General features: G+C 46.5%; 1 protein-coding gene across 3 annotated transcripts in view; it reads left to right on the forward strand.

Moving 5' to 3' along the window:
• Window positions 1–24,556, forward strand: part of TEX2 (testis expressed 2) — a 664,178-nt gene that overhangs the window by 214,502 nt on the left and 425,120 nt on the right. Inside the window, exon 1 of one of the 3 annotated variants that reach the window (XM_078654348.1) lies at window positions 13,473–13,592. The exons of the other annotated variants lie outside the window; for them this stretch is intronic. The gene's annotated coding sequence lies outside the window, so the exon portion shown is untranslated. Of the gene's footprint in view, window positions 1–13,472; window positions 13,593–24,556 lie in introns of those variants that run through there. 3 annotated transcript variants of the gene reach the window in all.

Below are 24,556 nucleotides of genomic sequence, written 5' to 3' on the forward strand. Positions count from 1 at the left end.
TTTTCCCATTCACGGGGGGTGATCTCCTGTGGACATGCCTGCTACCATGTATCCTCTACTGCCAAGGGCTGCAGCTGTTTATCTTCTCGCAGAGCCCTGTAAAGGTGCGTCACGAACTTCCGTCCCCCCGCCATTGCCAACATTGTGACTAAAGTGTGGGTGTGTGCTGGGTCCTCCGGAAACGTGGGCCAGAGCTGCCGGGCAGTCGCCACTAGTTTGGCGTATTGAAGGAATTGCCCCGGTCCGTGCTCGAAGGTGATGACCGCCTCCTGATAAGAGATAAATTTGTTGTTGGGATACAAATCAGCCAGCATAAGGCAACCTACCTCCATCCACTTATCCGTGGACATGACCCGTGCATGCCGGGCAAAGGGCGGCATCAGCCAGAGATCCAAGTCGGGGGCGAACGGCGTGCTACCGATGTGTCGTCGCACCACTCTGTCCCAAATCGCAGCCCCAGTCGTATCAGTGGGGGGATGTGATCTCGTCGCCCCCCCACCTGCCAGAGCAACGCTCCCAGTTGCCCATTCCCATAGGTCCCTGCCAGCAGGGACCGCTCCCAGGAGAGGTCTGTATCCAGCCAAGCAATGGCATGTTGCAACTGTGATGCGAAGTAATACAACTCCAGATCGGGGACTTCTAATCCTCCTGCGCCCCACCTACGCTTCAGGACTTCCAAACTCACCCTGCATCGTCTCCCGTTCCATAATAGGAGGACTAGGAGGGAGTCTAGCTCCCGAAAAACCCGGTGCGGCAACTCCTAGAAGGATCCCTGCATAGCGTACAGACAGCGCGGGAGTACCACCATCTTGATGAGAGCAATCTTCCCCATCAAGGAGAGCTTAAGGGTGTTCCAGAAGGCAATACTGTCCCTCAGACCCCGGATTATCCGCCCCATGTTATCTTGGAAGAAAGCAGCCGAATTAAGACTAATCCAGATCCCTAGATAGCGGAGTGAGTCGTCCACCCATCGTAGTCCCATCTCCGGATGGTGGACCCCCTCCCACTCAGACCGCTCTCCAATCGCGTAGAGCTGGGATTTCGCCCTGTTGACTGCAAGTCCTGAAGCAGCTGCAAACTGCGACAACTCAGCCATCAAGATCGGCAATGAGTGCGTCGGCTGGCTCAAATATATCAGAGCGTTGTCCGCGTACAAGGACACCACATGCTCCACTTCTCCTACCTCAATGCCCTGGCCTTTAAGCGCCATACGGAGATGGCACGCCAATGGCTCCTTTGCCAAGGCAAAGAGCAGGGGAGAGAGAGGGCACCCCTGACGTGTTCCTCTCGATATAGGTATCTCATCCGAGACATAGCGACCCGTACGGACTCTAGCCACAGGCCTAGTGGTATAGTAGTTGAACCCACTTTACAAACCCCTCCCGCAGTCCCAGTTTTAAGAGCACCTGCGAATCGAGTCGAACGCTTGTTCGATATCCAAAAAGACTACCGTGCTTTGCTTGGCCCGTCCCTCCAAGGTTTGCATGGCGTGTGCCAGGCGGCGGATGTTCCGCAGGGTGTTCCGGCCCGGAATAAACCCCGATTGATCATCGTGGACCAAACGTCTAAGATAGGGAAGGAGTCTAGAGGCCAGCACCTGACTGATAATCTTTAAGTCAACATTCAGCATGGATATAGGTCTATAGGATCCAGGAAGGAGAGGATCCTTACCGGACTTGGGGATCATGACTATCGTTGCCGCCCGCATGGAGTCCGGGAGGAAGCCCCGGTCATAGGCTTCCATTGCAGTTTCAAGGAGCTTCGGGACCAAAACCCCCTGGAACTCCTTATAGAGTTCGGCCGCTAATCAGTCCATCCCCGGGGATTTTGCCGTTTGCAGATGGGCTATCGCGGCACGCAGTTCCTCCTCTCGGAGTGGCCCTCCCAGCTCCTCCTGGCTCTCTTCTTCAATACCGGGCAGTTATACCCCCTCGAGGTACACCTCTGTGGTCGAGGCATCCGCGAAAGGCTGTGATTCCGAGTATATTTTGTATAGATGGGATCGGAACACCTCGTTAATCGCCTGCTGAATATACACCATCTGGCCCACTGCATTCTGCAGTGCCAGAATCGAATGGGGTTGGGTTTCTGCGCGGATCAAACATGCCAACAGCCTCCCCGCCTTGTCGCCCTCCGCGTACCATCTCTGCCTGCTGGCTGTACTATTAAATTTGCCAAGCGAGGCCCAGGTGTCCCCCAGCTGTTGTCGCGTGACCGTCCATTTAGGCCGTTGCTCTTTGTCTGTGGGGAAGTCCCTTTCCATGTCCGCCAAACGGTCCTCGTGTTGTCAGAGTTACCGTTCCAGTACCCGTCTTACCCCTACCTCCCTGGCCAGACAGGTCCCCCGAATGACCACTTTCATTGCGTCCCACTCAGTCGCCCGTGTGCTGGCTGACCCCCAGTTCACTGCTAGGTATGTCTCGAGCCCTTGTAAGATAGCTTCCTTGTAAGTGGGGTCCCCGAAAGCCTCCGTGTTGAGTCTCCAGAGCGGGATCTTGGGCCCAGGTCCACCCACCAAATATGTAAGCAAGAGCGGGGAGTGCTCTGACAGGTAGCGTGCCAAATAATGGATCTCCTCTATCCGGTCTAACATCATGCCCTGAAGAAAAAAATAATCGAATCTACTGTGAGTGTTGGCAGCAGGCGTGTAACACGAGTACACCCGATGAGCAGGGTTACGGTGCCTCCATACATCAAGCATCTGGGTCATTGCGGCTCTAACTTTGGGTTAGGCGTCTACCTTTGGGGGGCTTCTATCCAAGTCCCCGTCAAACGCACGGTTAAAATCCCCTGCTACGAGGAGCTTAGTGTCTGGGTCTATATCCAACTGTCCGATCACTTGGCCCAGGAACTCCCCATCATCGGTATAGGGGGCATAAATGTTCACCAAGCACACACTACGCCCATCCAGAGTGCCCACCACTATCACAAATCTGCCCTCCGGATCCAGTTTCGTATGTAAGGCCTTAAAGGGGACCCCCGGTGCCACCCAAATCCGAGCTCCCCTGGCGAATCCGGAGGAAGATGTGGCAAAGAACTGTCCCCGCCATCTATGCTGGACATACTTAAGGCAGTCCCCCCAGAGGTTTGTTTCCTGGAGTAATGCAAAACTGACCCCATAACACCGGAGATAGGTGTTCACCCTCATCCGCTTAATCATATTATTGAGCCCCCTGACATTCCAAGTTTATGTGTATCGCCCATCAGAAGTTAGCAGTTTTCGAATATGTAACGCTCCCTTGATGCTCATTGGAACCCACTCCACAGTGCGACATGACCCTCCAAAAAGTAAACAACTTGGACATTTCAAGACAAGGTAATATAGTGACCCGGCAGCATCTCTCCCAGAAGCAAAACAAGGAACTTCAACCCCACCCACCCACAGGCGTTAGTGCCGCATCTCCCAATCCGAACCTGGTCAGGAGACCCCGAACCCTGCCCCAAAGATACTCCCCCCCTCAGACCCACCCCTTCAACTTGCAATTAGTGTAGAAACCAAGATAAACACAACACTTGAATCCGTTATAGTCCAGAAGAGTCCCTTCACCCCGTAGTTGAATCTTCTGCCGACTGACTGGTACCGTGCAGCCCTGCCCGGCCGAACCCTAGCTGGCCACCTCAGCACTCAACAATCGCCCTTGTAAGCTGGAATTTAGCACAATAGTACAGTCACTGTGATAAATCGGTATTCAGCCCCACCCCCCTCCCCTTAGCATTATACTCCTATTTCTCCGGGGAACAGCCCCAATCCTAACTCGGCAGGCTGCATTAATCCCCCCAGGTTAGAGAATAGAGATACTCACAGTGTCCAAGACCCTTTGCGTCCCATTCGGTCCACCTGGATTACCAGTCAGTTGTCCTGTGCAGAGCCGGGAGCGTGGCTGGCGACTCCCCCTGAGTCCGACTGCGTTCCCTGCACCAAACACAGAGGGGAGAATTGGTTCTGTTTTGGGATCGCCTTTGGTCCTGCCCGGAGGGTGCCATCCGGACCCATCGTGATGCGTCCGCTCTCTATGACGGCATGCCCTCCAGGGGGCTGACCTCCCTCACCACGTCGCTGGCTCCGCCGTCGTGCACTCCGCTGCCTTTGTTCCTGCCAGCCCTGTGTGTGGTCGTGGCCGCCAGGCCCAGCGAGTCCATCCAATCCTCTGCGTCCGAGGGACGGTCAAAAAAGTGTGTCCGGTCACCATGCTTTACTCAGAGCCTGGCTGGGAAGAGCCGACTGTACTTGATGTCGTGACTCCGCATCCGCCGTTTAACCTGCAGGAAGTCGTTCCGGAGGTCCTGAACTTTCGTAGTGTAGTCCTGGAAAATATGTACGTCGTGGTTCTCATATCTGGGCGGGCCGGTCTTGCGGATGTGCTCTAGGATCACGTCCCGGTCTCTGAAATTGAAGAACCGGGCTATTATGGCCCTAGGTGGAGATCCCGGTTTCGGCGGCGGCCTCAGAGTTCTATGGGCCCTCTCTATCGCAAACATTTTGGAGAGTTGCAGATTTGGGAAGACCTTGCCAAGCCAGTCCTCAAGAAAGAGATCCGCCGCCAGCCGCTCTATTCGTTCAGGAAATCCCAGGAAGCGGAGATTGTTCCTCCGGGACCGTCCTTCTGCATCTTCAGCCCGATCCTCCAATCCGGCGGTGTGATCCTGGAGAGCCGCAATCGTTTCCTTCATCTGTCTAACCTCAGTTTGTAATACAGTCAAATCTCCCTCCGTGGTGGTGACCCTATTGGCTACCTTCCTGAGGTTGAGGCGTAAGTGGGTGATATCCATGGCCATGCCGTCCATCTTGTTTTCCAATGCTACCCTGGAGTCACGATTCGCCGCCAGGATATCAGCTTTGTCCCGGGCCGCCGCGTCTGGGGGGACCTCCAACCTCCGATCCATTCCAGGATGCTCCGCCGCTGTAGGGCCAGGGACCGTATACTGTACAATCTTGTTTGCCTGGGCTCCCCTCGTCGGTCGGTCGGTCCTTTCCCATAATAGTGTGGGCCACCGGGGGCTATCCCCCGGACACCCTCCAGGAGGGGCTCGCGTTTCTGGCATTATCTCCCTGGGATTTGCAGTTCAGCCCTGACAATAGCGATCCAGGGTCCGTCTGGTTCAGCCACAGGGCACCTGGAGGTGAGGCCCCCGGCCGGCCGCTGTCCCGTGGACCACCAGTCCTCACTGGTACCACCTCGGGGACGCCCCGGTCGCCACACCATCAAAGAGCGAGGCGGAGGGGGGCAGGCTTCAGCGTTCAGAGTCTAGCCTGCGGGTCACCGCACTATCGTCCGGCCCCCACCTCGGAATAGCACGCCACCCCAGCCAGCCCGGGGGGGGCCCAGTCCTCTCTTCTGGTCCGCTCCGTGCCTCCACCGATCACTACCCGGTCTCCCCCGCAGCTGGGGGCCCCAACAGATGCAGCTGTCCCCAACCAGGGTGTGGAGGGGGAAAAGGCACCCAGGCAGCCCGGTCCCAGTCAGCGCTTCCTCCTCTGCGGACTCCGCGGCGACCCCAGAGCCGTCGGAATGTATGTAGGCCTCACCTTCACGCACAACTCCCACGCCGGTACCACGGCGCCTCGTCTGCCAGCCGCGCCTTGCTGCCGTCAATCGCCCCCACTGACCTCTTGAGGATCGTCTAGCACCGCGCTTCTCCCCACAGGGGGGGTCCCCCGGTCCTCAGGGCCTCTCGCCTCTGCAGCCGCCGTCCACCACCCGGTCACCCCCAGGCCTGGGGGCCCCACAGCGCCCGTCAGTCCCTGATGGGGTGGGGGGAGAGGAAAAATCACAGCTCAGGCCGCCCAGATCACGCGGGCTCGGTCTTCGGGCTCCTGGTCGGCGCCCCGGGGGCGCGGGGACGTGCACAGGGCTCTCCTCTCTGGCCTCGCATAGGGGCGCCCTCGGAGGTCCGCGGCGGCACCCACAGCCAGCAGCTCCTCCACACCAGCTGTCGTTCGAGTTGTTCCGCCAGGGATCGCTCGCTCCCTCTCTCACCTCCGCGGGGGGGGCCCCAGTCACCCCGAGGGTCTTCGATCGGACGGCAGCAGGCTCAACGCGCGGCGGCCGCCATTTGCTGGTCATGGGCGCAATCGGGGTTACAGCAGGCCGCCGGGTCTCTCCCCACCACCAGTAGCGATCCCCACATAAATTCGATGTGTCCGGGGGGGCTCCTCACCTCGTGAGCACCGTCATGGAGTGAAAAGTGCCAAGATATTAAAGGATTGTAGAAACACTTGGGCAGGAGCTGGACTTAAATACATCTAGCCGGACATTTTGTTAAGCCACGCCCCCCGCAGGTTGTGAAGTTGGTCCTGGTGTTGTGGTTGTGTAAGGGAGAGTAGGTGCTGGGTGTTTTCTGCGTAGGAAACAATGTTCATTCTGTGGAATCTAATCACGTGGGCAAGTGGCGCCGTGTAAACGTTGAAAAGGGTAGGGGTCAGTGATGATCCTTGAGGGACTCTGCAGATTATGTTGTTGGGTTCAGAAGTGTAGAGCCTGACTTGCTGGGTCCTATCAGAGAGAAAAGAGGCCAACCATCTCAGGGAGTGTCCATGTACTCCGAATTGTGTAATCTTGTGATGAGGGTGCTGTGGGAGACAGTGCTGAAGGCTGTGGAGAGGTCCAGTGCTGTGGTTTCCCATTTAGCCTTGATGGTCGAGATGTCATCAGTTGCTGCGATAACAACGTTTTCCATGCTTTGATTACTGCAGAATTCCGACTGTGAGATGTCTAATAGATGGTGTTGTTCAAGATGGTTGGAGAGTGTTGTTGATAACTTTCTCCACGACTTTGGATGGGAAGGGCAGGAGTGAAATGGGTTTGTTGTTGCTGAGCTTTTTTGGGTTCACTTTGGATGGAGGTATTGATGGTGGTGAGGTGGGAGCTGATCAGAGTTCCTCCTAGGTTGTAGATATGGTGGGGACAAGGGTTGATGGAGGCCCTGGAGTGGATTGTACTCATTATTTCGGCAGTGTCTATGGGGTGCGGAGTTTTCAGTTTGTGGTCTGGTGGTCTGATTTGGTGTTGGTGGGCAGCTGGTTGATGAGCTCTTGCGTCTTGCAATGGGGTCAAAGCTGCTGTAGATCTTGAGGATTTAGTTGTGCAAGTAGTCCGAGAGGTTGAGGCAGAGGTCTTGCAAAGGGGTGATGGAGTTGGTGGCGACTGGAGAGGTTGGTGAATTCTTTAACAATGTTGAAGATCATTTTGCAGTTGTTGTAGCTATTTTCCAGTCTAAGAACTAGGGCTGTTTTTCTTGACTTGTGTTTCTGCAGTGGTGTCTTGGCTGGTTCTTCATTTTCTCTCCAGCTGTTTGCAGTAGCATTTTGAGTTTCTAACTCTTCGGTGTACCAACTGGTTTGTTTGTTTAGTCTTGAGTGTTTGACATTTTTCAAGGAGGGCTACGGTGTCTGCGGCAGTAGTGACTCAGTTGGTGAATGCTTTGATGTTGGCATGCAGATCGCCAATGAGGTTTGGTTGGTGGGCATTGAGGGTGTTAGTCCAGTGTGTGTCCTTTATCTTGTTCCAGCTACACCTGAGATTGTTAGTAGTCATGGCTGTGGAGGGTGGAGGGGGTTGGGGTGTGTTGATGAAGAAGTGGATGATGGGCTGGTCTGTTCAAGTGAGCGGAGTGAGGTGACTGTACATGACCTAGTTGCTAGCTGTCAAAATGGGGTCAAGGGTGTGTCCTGCGTCGTGGGTAGGGCCTTGGATGATTGGGTGAGTCCTAGGATATTGAGGCCCTCGAATAGGGCAGTGGAAATGGGATTTTTCAGTTGTCAAGATGGAAGTTGAGGTCGCTGAGTAAGACGACATTGTTTAAACTGATTCAATGGGGGAAATTAAGTCTATGAGGAGATTGCTGAATGTGGTGCGTGGTCCAGGGGGTCAGTAAGCTAGGGTGCCTTGGATGGTGGTGTAGTTGCCGGACTGTAGTCAGAAGTGCATAAGTTCCTTGAAGGTTGTGTTCTCGTCATGGAGGTGGTGCAAGTGATAGAGTCCTTGTGGATGATGTCAAGTTCTCTTCCTGGCTTGTTCAGTCTGTCCTGGTGGGAGATCTTATAGCCTGGTGGGATGACTGTGGTGATGGTTGGTGCCGATGTGGGGGTTAGCTATGTCTCTGTCAGGAAGATGATGTTCTGGGAGTGCGTATCAATGGTGTCCCAGATCTTGGTGGCATGTTTTTTTAGAGATCTCGTGTTGAGAAGCTTGCATAGTAGATGGGACGAGGCATGTGTGGTGCATGGGGTGGGCATGTTGCTACAGGTGAAATGACAGTGAGTGCATGAGAAAAGTCCTACCGTGGAACGAGGAGAGGTGCGGAACTAGCTGTTGTGACGGCATGATGTTTTGAGTGCATTCAGGAGATGGTGTAATGGCGCCATTCTGTCATTCCAGGTCCGTGGTACTGGGTGGCTCCAGGCATGGGTGGACGTTTATGGGCTTGCCTTCAGCATACTCTTGGCATTTCGCCTGCGCAGTCGTACATCGGCCGCTATTAAGTAGATCTTGTGAGGTGTGGAGTGGAGTACAGGGCTAGGGAAAGGCAGAGCACAGGAGGAGGGAGAAGGCACATGAGGGATATGCAGGGAAGGATTGTGAGAGGCTGGTGGCAGGAAAGCATGAGAGGCGGGATAGCGCAGGTGTAACCAATGGATAATGGACATAAATGAAAAGGGGGCACAGGGAAAATGAGCAAAAAGAGGCACAAACAAGGAGAGTGGAACAAGGGCAAAAAGAGGCACTAGAGAATTAGTGGAAAATCAGTATGAACTGGCACAAGGCGAGAGAGTGGAAAACTGGCACAAAGAGAGAGTGGAGAATTGGCACAAAGAGACATCAAGAGAGAATGGAGAAAAGGCACAAGGATGAAGGCAAAAGAGTGAGAAGGAGTGAAAAGCACAGAGAAGGGTACAGGAGTGAAGGGTGAGAGCCCTGTTTTATATGTCTCATTTGACGAATAAAATTTGTTTTAAAAAAAAAAGATAAATAAAGATGGAAATGTTAAAAAAAAAAAAAAAAATACCACAAAACCTGGAGCCCTAATCATAAGCCACTTAAGCTTAAAATATTTCCAAGTGTCTGCATTTTTGGTACTTCGTTGATAAGTTTGATGTCGATGCTTTTGAGTGCTGCTGCAGCTGCTTTATTCAACAGTTTACCACAAAAGAGTTTTACTCAACCTGTTGAGACTTTCTGTTCCTCCTTGAGCAGCGATAATGCAGAGGCCGGGCAGTTCCGTCTGTAGTTCGGAGCTCCAAGGACGAGGAAAGGAAACTTAGTGAAGGCAGCCACTTGGCAAGTTTGTGAAAGGCCTTATATTGTGGTTGGAAAAGGAAGCGGACACTTAATGTCTCGGGTCTTAATAATGTAGCTAAACGACAAAAAGTGGCTGCAGAGCTACGACACATAAGGCCTGACTTATTATGCATACAGGAAACCCATATCCCTTGGGTTAAGAGGGGTATCATCAGCAAGTTGGTGTTTACTTTAATTTCTGCATCTGGTCAAACTAGTATGATTCGGGGGGTAGCTATTCTGGCCAGGCGGAATTTTGTTAAGATTGGCCGAATAATATCGAACAAAAATGGGCGATGGACTATAGCTGAATGTGGTTTGGAGAGACGTAAAATTACGCTTTGCACTATATATGGCTCTAATGTTGAGGATGCGGGAGTTTTAGTTGAGCTTAATGCCGAATTGATTATCTGTGGCGATATAAATATAAATTTAACCAATCAAGCAATACAGGATGGGCCTGATAAATATAGTGGACGGAAGCCCAAAGTTTTTAAAGCACTTTATAATTTACTATGTGATCATGGGTTGGTGGACGTATGGGGAAAAATAAGGGGGGGGGGTGATATCGGCTATACTTTTTATTCCCATCCTCATAAAAAATTAGTAAGGTTAGATTATTTTTTGCCCCTACTTCATTACTGACAGATGCAACAATTCATGTTTACCCAAGGGTCTCGTCGGACCATGCACCAATTGTTCTTGAATAACTTTAGGGAGGAAGAGATCTATATTCAATAACTTTACATTTGATCGGAAATTGTTTTTAAATGAAGAATTTCAGGAATATATTGGTAATTGGATTAAGGTTTTTTTCGAAAATAACAACGGCACAGCATCTGTTGTCACAGTTTGGGATACTTTTAAGGCTTGTTTTCGGGGGGAAGTTTTAAGTTTTAGCTTAGCTCAGCAAAAAAAACATAAATTGGAGCTAGCTCGATATTATGAGGCATTGACAGAGGCGGAAGGTGCTTTAATGAAGGGTATCGCTTCAGGCCAGAGTGATTTGGCTGGTCTAATAGACAGTGTCGCAAAACATCGGGCTAATGTGTTGAGGTATTGGAGTGTTGAGAACGCTAGGAAGTATTTGACTTTTAAGCAACAAAGTCACGAATTTGGAGAAACTATTGGGAAACGGCTGGCTATGAGACTTAGAATGAAGGAATCTGCTCGAAATATTCAGGCTCTGAGTCTGAACGGGGAGCCCCATTCTGACCCCCAGCAGTTACTCTCAATGTTTCAACAATTTTATGCTGCTCTTTATACGCAGCAGCAGGGAACTGCTGGGTATCAGAATGTATTTTTTGAAGAGGGATTACAATTATTAGATCCCTCTTCTGTGAAGCAACTTGAGTGGCCGATCACAATGGAAGAACTGGAAACTGTGGTTAAAAGTTTAGCACTGGGCATAGCGGCAGGGCCAGACACTATTCCGGGGGAGGTTTATAGGATGTTTTTTTATTTAATTAAAGAAGAGATGTTAAAGGTAGTACAGCTACCACAGGCTGGACATCCACCCAGGTCATGGTCAGATGCTACAATTGCTGTGTTCTGTAAAAAGGATAACCTGCCAGAACTAGTGGGATCATACTGCCCAATTTCTTTACTGAATAGTGATAACAAAATATATTCTAAAATGTTGACCAGCCGTTTGTCTAGAATTATAACGCCCCTGGTCTCATTGAGCCAACATGGTTTTATTCCTATGCGGGGTACGGTGGCACACGTGAACAAAGTCGTAACGTTATTTGACATTGCAGGGACTGAAAAGAGGGATTTAGCATTGATTTTATTGGACGCGGAGAAAGTGTTTGACCGTGTCCAATGGGATTATCTGTGGCAACTTTTGGAGAAAATTGGATTTGGTAAAAAAATTATCGTAGCATTGCAGGCGTTATATAAAGATCCTACTGCTAGGATCTCGGTAATGGGGATGCTTTCGGACACGGTGAATATAACTAGGGGCACCCGACAGGGTTGCCCTTGCTCACCCCTATTGTTTGCTCTTTATATAAATCCTTTCATAGAAAAATTGTCGCATAATATCTGTATCCCTCCGTTTCAGGTGTATGATTATCAATTTTCAGTTTTCGCGTACGCGGACGATATAGCCGTGACGACAGTGAACCCATCTCTGGCGATTAAGGAGAATTGAGCGCCTAGCCAAAGAATTTGGCTCGGTTGCTGGATATAAATTAAATGAGTCAAAAATGCAAATTCTATGTTCTGATAGTATATTATAGGAAGATGAAAGGGTAGTCAGAGAGGTGACCTATTTGGGTATACAGATTAGAGTCTCGATGGCTGAGTTAATGGATGCAAATTGGAATCTGCTCATACATAAAGTAAAAGCCTCTTTGGATCGATGGGACCGTTTGTATTTTACAGTAATTGGACGCTGTAATATCATCAAAATTAATGTCCTCCCCAAGGTCCTTTATATATTTCGGTCGATACCCTTGGAAGTGTCAAAGCCTAGATTACAATATTTGCAGTCTATCTGTGGGAAATGTATATGGAGTCCTGGCAGGCCCAGACGTGCGATGAGATTTATGACCTTACCTCTCGAGAGAGGGGGCCTTGCAGTACCTGATTTTGCTTTATATTACGTAACTTGTTTTTTACTGACAATGCGGGTGTTACTCACTGGGGAGGGAGCAGGTAATAATGCCTTGGCACCTACAATTTTTGAAGTCTTTATAGGTCCAATTGCTAAACAATACTTGTTTTCAGAACTGGATGGTAGTTATTTTAAAAGTAAACACGATTTAAAGTATTGATTAGTGCATTTAAAGTTTGGAAAACTATTCGAAAACTAAAGACAATTGGGAAAATCTCATATTATACACCCCTGAATGCATGCAAATATTTGCCTGGAATATTTGGGGATAATGTTTCGCAAACTTGGAGGAAGAAAGGTATCAGGCAATTAGTGGACCTGTATTCTTCTGATGGTTTATGTAAAACATTTGCTGAGATAGCCTTGCAATACGATCTTCCCAGAGCACAGTTCTTTAAATTTTTGCAAATTAGGGACTTTTTATTTCGAATCAAGGTTAATATGCGACCTGCTGATGTTGTAGAGGGGGTTAGACGACAGCTTAAAATTGGAGCATTATATCAGATTTTGCTTGCTGGAAGACCAGATGATCTTGATGGGCACAATAGGAAATGGAGGGAAGGATTGGGAGAATCAGACATTTTGATCAAGGAACTTATTGGTATGTCTAGAGAATTATCGATGTCTGCGAATTTGAAAATTCAGTTTTTTAAGACTTTATTTGATTTATATTATACCCCCGCACGGATGGTTAAGTGAGGGAGTGGGGACGAGGGGAAATGTTTTCGATGTGGCGAGGCTGATGCTGAGAGTATTCATGTTTTTTTTAAATGTGATAAACTACATAGATATATCACAGATATAGAAAAGTTTTTGTCATTGGTTATAAAGCTTCCTTTGACCATTACTCCTTCTATGATGTTATTGGGTAAGACGTCTACAAATAGCTCTCTGAATGGTCTTAATCAACATCGATATTTGCTTTTTTTTCTATGACTGTAGCTCGTCTTTGTATTGCAGCTGAGTGGCTTCAGAAAGATCCTCCAAAATTTGAAGTATGGAGAGCTCGAATGTATAATTTGTATTAATTGGAATGGGGGCTATTTTCGGTCAAAGGTCTTAGGAAGAGACAGAAATATTTGGGGGGCTTTTCGGGAATATTATGAGGATTGATACGAAATGTATTGAATGGTATATTGGTTAGTTGTGTCATTTTGGATTACTGGTCTAAGCTGCCTTTTATTTACTTATTTATGCATGGATGTATTGTATGTATTCTTCGTTATTGGATGATATAAAGCTGTATGTAATTTGTTGCTGGGAACAATAAAAAAAAAAGGAAAAGGAAGCGGAGAGCCACGGTGTAGAAAGTCGAGGTGATGACTTGACACTGGTGAGTATGAAGCTCTTACTGTCCACTCCTCCATTCCCCCCCCCCCCCCCCCCCCCCCCCCAACGACCTATGCTCAGAGAGACTGTAGAGTGATGGGCCCCGGACTCCTTGTCTGTGCCAGGGATCTCTCTGAAGAGTGTGGTTTGCGTGCCAGTGGTCGATGGCTTTGTGGGCCGCCATCTTTTATTGGTCACAGTGTTGTCATAGCCGTTTATAAGGTCTCCTCGTTGTTTGTCTTACCAGCTCAAAGTCCTGTTTGCAGAGCCAGCCCGCAGAAGCCGAACAGCAGCTACATTGTTTGAGCAGGTGTTTAGTGTCTCGGCTATGAGGAAGAAAGGTTACACTGACATGCAGATTTCTAGTAAGTGAACATGTGGGCAGGGGCCAGCCAGAAACAGTACTCCACTCTGGGGTCTATTTTTTTACTGAGTCCTAGGGAAGTGGCATTAGGTCACGTCTGTCCAGAGAGCATTAATTACCGATTATTGCCCCAGGCCATTATTGATTATCTTAGGGGGGCCTTCTCTGTAAGTCCTCTCTCTGGTTTCACAGTGTACAACCGCTCAGTTTCTGTGCCACGAGACCAGGGCATATTATTTTTCATTTATTTTGTGTTATCAGTAAACGGGAGTATTCTGTTTCCTTATTTTGTGTGGTGTGTGCCATTTTCACACAGTGGGGTATCAAAGGTATCATGAGTCCTAATGCGAGTATGAAAACGCGCCCACTTCCCCCGGTCTACGTTAACAGATGGCTATCATTGGCAGTCAGTGGACCCCTTGTAGACCCAGGCATGGGTGCCACATCACCTACTTCACTCCTTAAAGGCCTCCGAGATCCTCATTCTGCCTGTCTTCCCTCTCTCTCCTCCCTATCTGCATTCCTCTGTACTCTCGCCTACTTCCGCTTTCATTCTCCCTCCGCCTTATCCCTTTCTGCTTTCAATTTTTTCAGTTGTCTATATGTACTTCAATTCTTTTGTACTTTTTCTTCTCCGCGCTTTTTTAAATCCCTTCTTTTTGATTTTCCCGATTTCCCTCACCCCTTCTCCCTTACCAGGTCCTTTCTCTTCTATATCCTGCCATTCTCTCCTCCAACAACCCCTTCATCTCCGTCCTCTCGATGCACGTTGTCCCTTTCTCTTTCACATCTAAATCTTGTCATTCGTTCCCCCCATCTCCTGCCTCCTGTTCTCACCCACATCCTAATGCCTGCCACTTTGCAAGGGTGCTGGAACACTTTTCTTGCTGGGTTTAGTTTGTAGGGGCATCAACCCTCTCAAATTATACAGGCTTATAACAAAATATCCTAGTGTTAAGAAACGAGCGAGTGCAGCAAATAACCAAAACTTTTAATTGGGGAGCCTGTGTTTGCATGAGCGAAGCAAGTGAATGAGATGTTAGTCTCACGGAGTTTGTGCAAAAAGGTGGTGCATTGGCAGATTATGTTGTAATATTCCTAAGTATCTGGATACATTGTTCCAATCGTTATTAAAACAGAGTTATTTAAAAGAGGTAATGAATAAATCAGAGTGGTTTCACTATTGTTTTGTTTTCTCACCCTACTCTGAAACTGCCTTCCATCTCACACTACAATTAAAATCTCAACGAGAGTTTAATTTTTAACAATTAAAACATTTTAAAAGCAGCAATCGAACATGGGTGTCTTTCACACGCCAAATTATTTCACCCTCCATAGGACCAGATCACAGGAGTGATGAAAATAAGCAATGCTGTCTCTTTGAAGCCGCATAATGTGACAGAAGCTGTACATGACCATCAAATGTGCAGTGACCTCATGCAATTTACCATTGAGCGCCTGCTATTTACTACTGACTTTTCACTGCTTTTGAACAAACCGCTAATGCAGCTCAAAAACAAAACTGATTAAAAGGCCTGTTGTTTTCCATCCTCTTTCTCATCTGTCTCCAGTTTTAGGGGTGCCGCAGTACCCGCCACACACCTAGTACCAGAGCACTTGCTTACATGAACCTTACCCTTTTTCTTAATGTAAATCCCTTTCTCTCCGTTCGACTTCCCTTTTTAATGGAAGAGTACCTATGTCTGTTTTATTGATGTAATAGGACCTCAGTTTTAGATATTTGTTGTTTTTGATCATGCTGTATTTACATTTCATACACACTTTGCACTTTTTATGTATGCTGGTAGTCTGATTCATCAGCTGCTTTTCTACTCTGCTGAGTGTTTTACCTGTATTAAATAAGGGTTAGCACATTATTTTAATGCTATGTTACTTGGCAGGAGATGATGCTGCTGTTTTTAACCTGTTTTAAGATGTTTTCTGTGTATTGTATTGATATGTGTCTTTTATGGCCTCGATTGGTTGAATAAAGATTCTTTGAATTGACTTCCCCTTTCGCTTGTTTCCTTTTCTTGCTACTTTCACACTTTCTATCTTTTGCCCTTTTGGCTCTGTTCTCCACTTTCCTCTTTTTAGGTCGAGCCTAGCAGCCACACACCTATCACAAAAGTTCCTTGTGTATTTGTTTTTGCACCCCTGCTGCATGTTTCAAAAATCCCTTGTTTACCATTTCATTACATACTAAAAGCGGCCACCCCCAATTTTCTTTCTTTTTCATTACTTTTGTTACAATTGTGGGGGTCATGATTGAATCAAAAGTAAAAAATAGAAAAAAGGTGTTTTTCTTTTTCTTTACTTTTTATGCAATTGCGACACCCGTGCAGTTGAAGCGATTGCAACAAAAGTAGTGGAAACAAAAGGAAATGGCGGGGGGGCGCTTTCAACATGTAAAGAAATAGGAAACAAGCATTTGGAATGCAATAGGTCTTGCATTTACGCAAGTTTTTGCTATTGGCATTGTAAATGACAATACCTTTTATTTATGCTTTAAATCCAAAACACAAATGAAAGGCATTGCCATTTACAATGCCAACTACTCAAAGTCACATAAATGCGAAACCTATTGCATTGCAAATGCTTTTTTTTCTTTGTTCTCCCCCCTGCTCTTCTCACCAGTGTAGCATATCTTCTGTCATCTCTTTCAGTGTCCGCCCTCTGTTTCTCTTTCCCTTCCTCCACCAAACACTGACGTGTTTGCAGCCTGCTCAGTTTCCCAAGAGGCCAGTCTGCCTGGTGCCTTCCAGTCTTCCCATCATTTGCCTGGATGCACCACCCTACCTCAGACTAAAACTGTTGCAGAAAAGAGCTCTCAGAGCCAGGCAAAGGCGCTTGCAAAAATGAATCTGACTGCTAAATAAACTGCTTTAAATGAAAGCACTGAAAGTGTCCTGGTGCTGCTGCACTAGCTGCACCACTGGTAGCAACGCCCTTGTTTTCACAGTGTTCTATAGGCCCACGTTCTGTCTGCTGTGAAGATTCCCCAGTTAACAGTAATGTCCTAGGTGCTGGTCTGTCCCCACTTCCCTGAGCGTTTAACAAGTATTAGACGCGTTTATGACTTCAGTTTATGGATAGAAATGGCTTACAGTGACAGAGCCCACTGCCCTAGCACATGCGCAGTCGAGGCTCTACCTGTGTCGCTAGTTTTTCTTCACTTGTCCACGCTCTTTGTTCCGTCTAGTCTCCACTCTTTCAGAAGTCGCTCTGTTTAAGTCTTCAATGTTTAGTCCTCTCTCGGCCTCACCAGACTAGGATTCACCAGAATATTGCAAAGCAGCTCATCTGCATGTACAGCGTGGTTCTCTACCACGTCTGCTCCGAGACTTTACCATTCTCTTTCTGAGAAAGAATATGTTTTCAAAAGTTGATTTTGATCCTTTCCACCATTCTCACATTAATGAGTCTAATTTTGAGAATAAAGTCCTTAAACGTCATATGGGCCTTTTTACTACTAGTTTTTGAACATGTATCTTCCAGCGGACAATTATTATTAATCGTCCCTTAGATGTGTTTTGTGTAGTATCATCTGTGCTAATGCAATTCAGGTGTGTACTGGTCACCTTCATACAATTAGTTAATATGTTAATTTTGTTATGGTTGTTGTCTTGGTCGTATTCATATAATGTACTTTCTTCCCGTAGCATGGCCTTATATTGCTATCAGGGTCTGATTCGTTCTCACGTTGATGTTGAGGGTTCTCTCACAAAGCAGTGTGGTTTGATTATTAAGTTCAAACTTCAGTAGTCTATTTATGGTTTTGAAGTTCCTTTTTTAACAAAAGGTGTATATATGTATGTATATGTGTATATATATATATATATATATATATGTGTTATATATATATATATATATATATATATATATATATATATATATATACACACACACACATATACAGCGGCACAGCGAATAAACAGATAAGAAAACAACTGTAAACTTGGGTCCGTGTTTTGGAAAGGAGAATGCAAATGCATTAGACGCGAAGTGGAGTGATAATATATATATATATATATATATATATATATATATATATATATATATGTTTTTTTCTTTTTTTTAACCGATTTCTCAGTTGGATGTCCATTTTCAAGGTCTTGACAACATTTTAATATGGTGTCTGCATATTATATGTTGTGTTAGTCTTGTGTTCTGGAGTCATGTTGTACATCTTCTGGCCTCTTGCCACTATGTTAGGCGGAGAGTTCAGTTTAGCATGTTCTGTTGTTGGTTGGCGCATGGAATGTTAGATCTGGTGTATGGTGTTGTCTGTCTGGTGATACCCAAGTATTTGGCATGTCATCATCATCACAAGCTTTATTTCGACACAATGTCATAAAAGCAACACAAAAAAAACAAAAATATCACCCACAAGACTACATATAGGTTAAAAAATAAAAAAGTACAATGACACGAATACAATTAATCATCATGAAATAGAGTTAAAACTGGAAAATAATTCATAACTTTAAAATACACAGCGAAAACTTCAAAGTGCTAGAAGAATTGGCAACATTTAAAAAAGAATAAAAATGCTTGTACGTGATAATGTTTTCAATAATAAATGTTAATAATTTATAGAATTGGCTGCTGGCTGAACGAATAGAACTACTACATCTTCTTTGCAAGCCCTTTTCTTCGTGTTAGCCACGCTTGGCCCAGGAACTTTGCCATACAACAAGTTCTAAAAGGTCTGGTATCAGTTCTGAGAATTCGGAGTGCAACATGATGATCCTGTGTTCCAAACTGCCGGCAGAGCGGGCTCAACCATTTTTCTCGCTATAATTTGTATGCCGGACAGGCAAACAAGATATGTGCAGTGCTTTCCACAGGGGCCAGACAGCTGGAGCAACCTTTTCCATTATTGGTGGACCACTTTACCGTCACCTCTCCTATTGGGAAAGAACCGTACCTGAAGTGCATGTAGAGTATTCTATCTCTCGGCACTTTAATTAAATCCAGGTATGGTTCAAAGTATCTACTTTGCTTGTGTAGGTAGAACTCTGTTGTCAATTTACCCATATTAGTTCTTCTAATATCGCATTGGTCAACCCATTCCCAGTAGAGGCGTATAAGTGCCTCTCTCCTTGGGGGTTCCTGACTGTCCCAGCAACTACTGAGCCCAATTGCCGAAAGCATCTTTTTGGTGTCACGTATCCAGCCTATTTTCCCCCCAGTGTCAAGCCTAGTGACCTCAGTGAGTGCCTCTGCGTATGTAGAGAGCTCAGGTGTCCTCCTAATGCGTGCCCAGAATAGTAAAGGGTGCAACCTGGCTATGTCGCTTATCGACCTCCAACCCATATCCAAAAATAGTGGGGTAAGTGGAATGTATTTTGGTGCTGACACTAGGTCTCTTATGAATTTGTGTTCTGCTATGGAAAGCTCGTCCAATTTGTCGTGTCCCAATACTTCGGCGCCATATAGGGCAGCACTGACCACCTTTGCGTTGTATATCTTGAGTGCTGGGGCTATAGGTCTTGTGTGGGAAAGGCGATGTTCCTTAACTACTGCACCTGACATACGCTTATGGGCCAACCACAACTTTCCCAGGTGTGGACTCCAAGACATTTTATCGGAGAACTTTATACCTAAGTAGTCAAAGGTATCAACCTTTTTGAGGGGAGTCCCTCCTAAAAGTGGGCCCTTTCTGCATGCCCTATGGGGATTAAAGGCCATACATTTGGTTTTACTGGCATTTATGATGAGGCCTCGCGTTTCGCAAAAGTGATGGAATCTGTCAACTAAGCGCTGTAGCCCTGCCGGGGTCTTGGATATCAACAACGTGTGGTCCACGAACAACAAAGTTAGTATATTTTTCCTCCCCAGGGTCGGTGTGTCCGCTGGCTCCTCTAGAAGAAAGTCCACCACCCCGTTCACATATAGAGAGAACAGGGTGGGGGCCAAGACGCAGCCCTGCCTTACACCTCGCGTGACAGGGATGCGCTCGGTGAGTTGACCCTGGCATGTCTGTGTTGTGTTGCCTGCTTGTACAGTGTTGTATCTAACATGTCCAGCGAGATGTTGAGTTGTGGTTAATTGGTGTTTGTGCATTAAAGTTGTTTAAACAGCATATTTACGCTGTGTTGTATAGGATGTTTTATGTTTTGCCCAAAGTGTTGTGTTGGCTTTTAGGTTTTGAGTGCTTTATCCTGAACACAGTGACTTCTGTGTGCTGCCTTCACCCGCAGTTCTAAGGTTTGACCTGTTTGCACAGTCCCCGCAATAGCCCAGCGCCCTCTCTAAAATTAGCGAGGTGCATTCAGCAAACTGACTAGGGAAGTATTATTGTGCAGACATTACGCAGTGAGTACTTTTGCTTTGGACCTCTGGCTGTTGAACTAGCCTCATACATGAAGGCTGGAAGGAAGTAGACTGAAGTGGTCCTATGTACACAACAGGGCTTTAGTATCTCCCGGGGCAGTGGTTGGAATTAACTTCAAATGGACATGTGAAAAGAGCATGCCTGGAAAGGGTACACACAAATGTGCATGCGAAAGCGCTGCTAGTGCAATTCATCACATAGATAAGTCACAAGCTGTGAGTAGATAAACATGCAAATGAGGCTGTGCCTGACATTTGCTTCACCACTCAGCTCCAGCAATCTCTGATCGCTGTTACTAGGGTTACGGACCAGTTGTCTTGACAATGAAGATAAAGTGCCATCTGATCAGGGGAAACGTAGCTCGTCATATAAGCCTTTTTACTGACAGTTATTGAACACACAGTGCCCGCTGACGCGGTGTGAGCGACAGCATTATTGCAGACACATCTCCATGGCCAAAAGGAGTGTTTATGTGGCGCGCCTTCGGTTTCCAATGGGAAACTCGTTTTCCACATCAAATACAGAGCTGCTGCGAGGGAAGTATATAAAGATTACCAGGGAGTTCGGAACATTCATTGTATTTGTAGAACAGACACGCTCCATTTTCTGGGAACTATGGGCCGGGTGTATTAACATAACATGTATCAATTTTCAAATGGCGAAAATGAACAAATCGCTAATTGGGAATTGGCAATTTATCAGGGGCGGCTAGTACTATTCGAAAGTTGTGAGGCGAGTGAAGTGCCCCACTACTTCCCCCCCCAAAAAAACCACCTCCTCCCTCAAAAACCCCAAATAAAACAACCCCTCCTTCAAGAACCCAAAATAAAACAACCCCTCTCTCGAAAATTCAGGGAAAAAAAACTAGAATGACATTTCAAGTAAACAAAGTACATGGGACCGATGGCTGCACGTTCTCCTCTGTGTTCCACTTCTGAATCTGCTGTGGAAGTCGAGCTCCCTTAACCAATCCAGACGCTGCTCCCATGCTATTACCCAGCATTAGAGAAGTGCCTGGATTGGATGGAGCGGGCTGGCTGGATGCCCTTCAGACCCCGGAGGCCTGTGCTTGGTCTCCACCTTGCTGTCTAAAACAGCTGGGTGGAGAGCTTTAAAGTGTGCATGTCACTTTGGCCGGCACAAGACCACTAGCCATAGTGACATGCACACTTTGGAGCATCCAGCCAGAGACTGCTCCTGTCCTTTGCTGCCTGCCAATCGGCAGGAGGGGACACGTCCTGCATATCTCTGGGCTTGGGGTAGGCTTGCTGCTGAAAAATCAGAAAAATAAAATGGCAATGAAATCTTTTTATTGCCATTTTTCTTTTGCTGCGCAGCTGACAGCTGGCGGGGGTGGGGGCACATTCCCCAGCCCTCAATGAGAAACTGTTGCTGCAATTTATATGCACTATTGCCTACACCATTTTGTGGTTTCTTAAAAATCACTATTGCAATAAATTACTGATCCGTAAAATGTGATTCCTGACCAGTCGCAAATTTCAAATTAGCAGTCTCAAATTACAGATACCGCCTTCGAAGCGTCTGCTAAAAACACAATCCAGTAAAAGAGGTTCCTGCCTAGAAGAGTGCTGACCAGAAAAGCTCACAGAGAGCGGGTACTTGGGAAGGAGTTCACAGCCCCAGGGGATCCAACAAGTGGAAGAGCTGAAAGAGAGCAGCCTAAGGGAATGACAAGAGTCATTTCTACTTCTGCCTCAGTGCTATGTAGCACAATCGCATTTTAAGGAATCAACCATCCCTTCAAACTCAAATTAATGGAGTAAGGCCCCATTCATACATCAGGGCCATCATTTGCACGTAAACTAAATGCTGCTATACCCCTCACATTCAATAGTACAACCTGTTATTCCGGATCTGGCACACATGAGACTGTGGAAATGAATTGTGGAACATGTAGTTCATGGATTGAGAATGATACTGACACAAGGGCAGCCCCATACTGTCCCAGATGTGAGTTACTCCAAATCTAGACACAACTGTGTAAGGACATGGCACTACAGTGGTGAGGGGGCCATGGGTTTGGTGGCAGAGCAGCCGACTGTCCAACGGCCCAGTGAGCAGAGTGAAGAGTCCTCTGTGCTGGTGGCGAAGGAGCAAATTGTGAGAGAGTCACAATAGGCTTAGGGTGAAAAAGGCAAAAAATAGTTTATCAATATTTTCACCATAACGTGTGACGTAACATTATTTTTGATTCATTGTAAAAGCATTGTAAAATCATTACCAAGTACTACCAGAACTGGAAGATGATTATGTTCCATTTTTCGTCATTTCGTCAAATTAACAGGAAGATTGTTCTATACACTTACATCATGTACGCGATTATTTCAGATGTTCAACACTTACCTCAGAAATGGTTGTTGGGGACATTATGGGTAGTTGTTATAGTTCGAGTCCTCCTCTGGATCTGTAATGGCATGTTGAGACTCTCCTTAGTATTGGCACAACATGCCATTATATTACATGAGGTTTCTGGTGAATACTGCTACGGTCCCTCACTTTTGTGAGTGATCTAATATCTGCCAAAGGCATACTTCATCGCTAACTGTCTGCGTGACAAGTTGTACCTTTTGGACAAGTTGTAACTTTGTGCCATTGTGTACCTCTTCTGCTTTGCTGACTGGTTGGTGACAGTATCAAGGGTGAGACTGCATACAAACAGCCTACCTAGCAGAGGTGGTTTTATTTAGGTACATGCTGATGATGTAGGGATAGATTATTGACACCATTCGGTATGTATGTGCTGCTTTCATAACAGCTACTCATCTCCAAGAATTCTGCTTACAACACACTGTGTCTAAACATGGAAGGATTGGGAGTACTGCCAGAATGGTTTGCAAAAAGGTCTGTAATTATGTAGTCAGAGTTGCATACAGCTTGTGCTTTTAGGGAACTCTGTTTTTTTCTATTTCTACATGGGTATTCTGTGCCTGATAAGGTGCATTTTAATATATGGGTACCAACTACAGAGCTCATCTCTTGTCGACGTTGGGCTGTGTAATAGAAACCTGCTATGGTTTCATGCAAATCCACCTGTGTTTGTGGGAAGACTATGTGGCCAAGTGTTCTAGATATGAGGGCATGTAAAAATGACTGGCATATCGTGGAGCACGCACTTTGTGTTGTCCCATCTGCAACAGTTACTAAGCTTTGCTGATTGCCTGATGCTGGTAGGTATAGAGAGTACAGGACCTGCCCATGTGGGAATATGGTGTGGCTAGTATATCTACCCAATGCGGCGTCCAGTTCATCAATCCTATCTGTTATTGCCTACCTGCTTAATCTTTATTAAGCATTTTATTTCCTCATTTTGTTAAAATAATGTCTTAAATTCCTTGCCCTTCACTCACTCATTCTCACCCCTGTCCCCCTCCCCAATCCTGAGATAGTTAAAAACAAACAAAACACAGGAACACTTCATAACGGGCTCGCTGGTTACTAAAAAAAACAGGCTGCGGGAAGGGCTTGTTTCAATGCACTGGATGATGATTTTAAAGCTCCATCTGCTACCAAACGCACTCCTAGGCGCTGGAGTGGATCTGTATAGTTAGCGTTTTGAGGTTTAGAAGACAGCGCACAGTACATCAACAATCCCCCCCAATTTTCTCCATTGTCTTGCAACCGCACCACTATTAAATGGTAAATTTAATTTGGGATGCCTTTTATTTGTTGCCTTTGATCCCTCAATTTAGTTTCATTAAAGGCAGCTCTAAGTGTTCTGGGGAAACGCACCTGAAAATCACTGATTCTCATGAGCAGTCATCCACATCTAGTTTCACTATTCAGTCCGGCAATCGATCGAGTTTCTTCGCAAGAATTAAATTTCGTTGCTTGTTGGGAGTAAAAAACATAAGCGGAAGATTGCTTCATTAGGAGAGGATGGTTAAGAGAGGGGGAATCCCTGAAGGATGTATGTTCATGATATTAGCCTTTTCATTTACTGCATTGGCTTTCTAAGCTTGTGCTAGTGTTCTTGCTCGGATGCAGGATTTTCTTAGCCGTCAGCTCGAGTGGCAAGTGTTGTAAAGCGAGCCTGCTTTTTTTTAGTCTTTATTGCCTTTTTAGAGGCTTTGTTGCAATGAAAGTAAGGAAAAAGGCACCTGTAATTGCTGCCGCCTCGTGTACTAAGTGTTTTCACTTTTATAGAATTCAATGTTACCCTCTAAATAAGGTTTTACTGCTGTCCCCCCATAATCTGTGCATTGTGATTGTTGTGCCGGTATTGTATGATGGCTTGCCCTAGCTGAGTTTGTACAACTGCGAAGTGAAACCAAATTCTTGGAATAGGTTTTATGGCAATTCTTTTAATACTGAGATGATACAACTTTTGCACATTTATTGAGTCTCACTGGTGGCCTAAAGGTTAAGTTATAAGAGGAAGAGTTTGAACGGAAAGGGTTCGAGTCCTTCTGTTTTGATTTCAGGTGTGGTAGACTCCAAAGAATGCCCTCAAGGTACAAGGAAATAAGTAAAGGATAATTCTTCATTTGTTCTCACCTTTTTATGTTTTCTTTTATCTACGCATGTTTTCATTTGGCACCTGTAGGGCATAGACTAAACAGATCTCTGTCAAGTGACCACTTGTAATGGAGTTATTAATCGTCTCC

The sequence above is a fragment of the Lissotriton helveticus genome, chromosome 7, assembly GCF_964261635.1.
Source record: "Lissotriton helveticus chromosome 7, aLisHel1.1, whole genome shotgun sequence".
NCBI lineage: Eukaryota > Metazoa > Chordata > Amphibia > Caudata > Salamandridae > Lissotriton > Lissotriton helveticus.